This window comes from Pinus tabuliformis, chromosome J, assembly GCF_031772625.1.
Source record: "Pinus tabuliformis cultivar Carrire ecotype Pingquan chromosome J, CPIR1, whole genome shotgun sequence".
Lineage (NCBI taxonomy): Eukaryota > Viridiplantae > Streptophyta > Pinopsida > Pinales > Pinaceae > Pinus > Pinus tabuliformis.
In genome coordinates this window covers 1,169,703,379-1,169,708,450 of record NC_142295.1, presented here as the reverse complement: position 1 = coordinate 1,169,708,450, position 5,072 = coordinate 1,169,703,379, and positions in this window count along the sequence as shown.

Below are 5,072 nucleotides of genomic sequence, written 5' to 3'. Positions count from 1 at the left end.
AAACTCAAATTCATATCAGAAAACCAACATGTTTGGCCAATATGAATTATTTTTCATGTTTTTATTTCCATTTGTGTTTTTATAGGATCACTCTCCAAAACTTAACAGACTTGAGGACAAGTCTGAAGATAAGCAAGGGGGGAAGATTCACAATAAATCAACAAACCATGCTATGGTTTGATATCAAGTAGTTGTTTATCAGAAGGGACCTGAAATAAAACATCATCAACCAACATCAGAAGGGACCTATCATCATTAAAATATATAGAAGGAACCTGCATCAAAATGACGTCGGAAGGACCTGAAAGAACATTGCAGAAGGGACATAAAACATTATTCAAAAGATAGTTGCACAAGGGACCTGAACAACATGAAAATTCATTAGAAGGGACTTGAATCAATATCATATGCAAAAACATGAAACAATATTTAAGGGATTATAAAAGCAGATACAAGTGTCTACATTCCAACAACATTTATCTTTGAAGAATTATCATCATTCAATGAATGTTGAGATATTATGTGAAAGAAGAAGTACTGTAAGTAAAAACAAGTGTATTATTAAAACTCTTTTTTTTAATTTTTTTTCTCGAATGGATAGAACTAATTTTAACTTGGATATGCATCCTATTACATTCTACAGTTATCCTACCTACATCGTCCTATATTTATCCTACCTACAATCCATTAACTACATCCTACCCTCATCAATTACTCTACCATACATTCTACTTTAAACATTTCATAATCCTACATTAACCCATATAAGTTTCCTACAATAATTCCATGTACATCATCTTATAAGTATTTTGATCAAAGATTGAGGACTTAATATTCTTGCCATAATATTTTTTGTTTGCCTACAATACCACAAAGAGTTAGTGTCATTATAAGAAATTTGATTTTAAAATGACCTATCCTATGGTCATTTCAAAAACAAATTAAGAAATGAGCATATAAAAAATGACAAAGACTAATGTATGAAAATCAAAATGCAAAAGTATATATGCAATATACAAAAGCAGAGAGGATTAAAAGACATATGTATTATTGCATATATAAACAAAAGTGGGCATGCAATGAAATGAATGAAATCATGAATGAAGGACGAAGGCATATGTATCATTACATATACAAAAAAAGTGGGCATGCAACAAAATGAATGAAATCATAAACGAAAGATGAAGACATATGTATCATTGCATATACAAACAAAAGTGGGCATGCAACGAAATGAATGCAGTCATGAACAAACGATGAACTTCACAAAACATGGGTAGTGTAGCGATGTAAACATTATGGTGATAAGATAGGCATTTAAAGCCATGAATGCAGAGCGTACGTGAAGGTACAGGAATGCAGTCAAAATATAGACATATGAGTAACCATAGGTACATAGGTTGAAGGATGAGTTGGAGTGGTAAAACGATCAAAACACATTAAAAAAAACTCTATGTAATGCTATTGCCTTCATTCACCATTCCAACACAAACTGAGCTCCGTGTTAAGCATTTCTTCCACCATCACAACTAGATTTAAGCTTAGAAAGAACAGGATAATGTTGTGCACCCATATGCATGCGTATAACACCCTCGAAGAAGGAGGAAATAAGGAAGAAAAACGTAAAAATTGAAGAGAGGGTTCTGTAGAATAGAGAAGCTTGAACAGAGAAGAAGCTGCATAAGAAATAGGCGAAGAGGTTAGAGAAGTTTGTGGAGAAATAAGGAAGGAATGTATCGGCTTTAACGAGAGAATTAAAGCCAAGATCTCCTATTTTCCAAGTTGACCGAGTTTACCAACAAACTCCCAGAATTTCGCAGAGAAACAAGGTAAGAAATCATTTCTGGATTTTTATTAGTAGTTGAACGGATTTTAGGAATAGATAAGCTCAAGTTAGTGATTGAAATGTGTCATGTTATAAGGAGTCAAACTTCAGTTATGAAATCAAAATCTTGCCACCATTAACACCAACGTTGCCATCTATGTAATGCGAAAATCCTCAGAGATGTTGGAGAAGAGTTCTAATCAAAATGGAATTGTTAAACATAGGAACACAAGTCATTAACTCAAATATATCTACAAGTTTTCTTCCAAATTAGGTAATTGAGCTCGAGATACAAATTTCTTCATATATGGTTGCATATGAAAAACAGAGTCTCATTTTTATATACACAGTGAAAATTTTCCTACACACAGTGAGCAAAATTTTCATATATACAGGGAAATTTTCATATATACAGTGAGTGAGATTTCATATACACATAGAGAAATTTTTTCCTACACATAATGAGCATTTTTTTCTCTATTTTCATATATATAGTGAGAAAATTTGTTCCATTCTCATATGCATAGTGAAATATTTTAAAATCAGAGAGGGTAATTTCATAATAAAACTTTGGAAAATAAAGATTGGAGCATGGAGTTTAGAAGCAGTGAGACATTGTTACAATATTTTGGACATCTTTTTACACAGTGAACAATTTTTAAAAAAATAGTGGACTCCTTTTTGTAGCAGAACAGAGTAAATTGAGAAAGATTCAAGCAAGGGAATCATTTTTTTTTTCAAGGAACTTCAGAGATCAGGTAAGCCTATTTTCCATGATCCATAAATCAAAATTGCATGAATAAGAAAGCAAAGATATATCTATATATGTAATTTTGTTTATGATGAGGATGTTAATTGGTACATTAATTGACATAGAACATATGGTAACTAGAACTGAGCCAAATGAATTCAAGATAGAGAATTGAGGGAAGGAAAGCATACAAAGACTCTGTCAGGAAGGATTGATAGGATTTCTTCAAAAATTTAACGGGCAATATAAGAATATTAACCAAGAATTCATAAATCATTATGAACAGGACAACCAAAAGTGGATGACCTCTCCATACACTAAACCCAGAATTCCTTTCCCAAGCTCTAGATCTTCCCTTAACAGGAGAAGAATACCATAAAGGCTTACACTTCAAAGAGAAAGGATGGACATTATTTTTAGAAAAGCAGAGAAAAGGATCTTTTGATAGATCAAAAGGAATTCAAAGGGATTGGTTCAGGGAACCTTGGTCTGAACTAGTTTTAATCCTTCAAAGATACTTCACTTGTGACAGTAGGCATAGCCTAGTTTATCTCTACCACATTAGGCTACTGCAACACATAAAGGGAGAATCCAAGATTAATCTACCCTATTTCTTCTCGAAAAGATTGATTAAAATGATAGAGAGTGTTAAAAATAAAATTGAAGTGAAAGAAGCACATGTTTATCATCAGGGGTTGATTAAAATACTTGTAGAACATCAGGTGAGAAGCAAGGGATTGATTTGGAGAGAATTCTTGGTTCAACATCATATTGAAGAGCAAACAACAGAAGAGAAATTTGAACAAATGCATGTTACTAGAAGCATAATGAACTCTCCTATGTATCCTAGGACCCGATCCAAAAAGAAATAGGATAGTGGCATGGTTGAAAAAGAAATATCTTTCATATCTGTTCCTAGAAGGCCTAGGAAGAAAACCCAAGAAGAGCCAGGTGAGAAAGAAAAAGACCAAGAGGTAGAAATTGTTGAACCTCCAACAGTATCAAAGGAAGTTAATGAGATATTGCAAAGGATGGAAAGGGAAATTCAAGAAGAGCCTTTGGAAAAGGACTCTTACTTTGAGCATGCATGGATAGGAGATACATCATCACATTCATTTTCCAAGGAAACTGTAAGAGAAGAAAAATAGCTACAACAAGAAGAACACTTTAATAAGATAGAAGAGGTAACAAGGGAGTTGGAAGTCAAAATTTTTTTGGAAAGGCATTTGAAGAAAGAAAATAAGATGTATAAACAAAAAAACAAAAATCTCATGAAAGAAAATGAAAATCTGAACAAGAAAATTAATAAGCTTGAAACAAATAACATTTTGATTTCTAAACAAGCTTATAGGTGGCTCAATGAAAAGAACACATGGAAATACAAGTATGAGAGACAGAAGGTGATGGCTACTATCTACAAAGAAGGGACATGTGAAGGTATTGATTTTCTTCTATAGGTAGCACAGCAAGAGGCTTCAGGATCAGGGACAGTAGGTACATCAGCACTCAAAAGATCAAAGAGAAGAAAGCAAGCATGAGGACATGCTTGGAGATCAGCAAGGGGGAGATGTTGGTCCTCGATTTTGATCAATTTTTCTTATTAAAAATCCACTTAAATTCCATCATATTCCACCTTATATCATCCATATATGCCTTATTTTGACCTTATTATGCATATTCAGGTAAATAAATTATGTTTTTCAATTTTTAGATATTTTTGCAAAAATTTGGTTTTAAGAGCATTTTTGGACAGAACTGGAAATTCCTGTAATAGCTCCGTTAAAGTGATATATGCAGGACACATGGGCTCAAGATGAATACATATTTGGAAAGCTTAGGAACCAACGATGGATGAATAGTTATTGGCTCGGTCAAAATGAGAAAATACAAGCCTGATCAAAGCTGGTCAAACCTGACCTGTGACCCAAAAATCCCTATTAAAAAGGGGCAGTTTTAGGATTTTTTGGAATTTCTCCATATTTATTGTAACTAATGGATGGCTTTGACATGATGAAGTGGGATAAAATTAATGATTTTGTTTGAATTTTTAGCTTATTTGGTTATCATTTTGCCTATTTAAAGAGAGGCATTCATAGTTTGAGTATGTAGACAAACTTATTATTTTGGAGATGATTGAAAAAACTTTTTCTTCATGAATTATTTGTTTTCTAGAGTGAATGAGTTTCTGTTGATGAGTATTTTAGAAGTGTACCAACAAGGTTGGAGGGTTCCCATCCAAGCTAAGTACACTTTGTTGTATCATGTTTATATTTTCCATATGCTAGTTTGATTTTCCATGTTCGTAATATTCATTTTTTTGTAAATAATTGTAGATATCATTAATATGAATTTATTTTATGAAATGTGTTAATTGAATATTTCTTATTTTAGTGATTATCTTGAATGTGGAAGGACAAATGGGTCTCCTTGAGGGAGCTTATTCTCCGTGAGCTAAAACTAAGACTGAACAAGATTCACTTATTTTAAGTTTTTTGA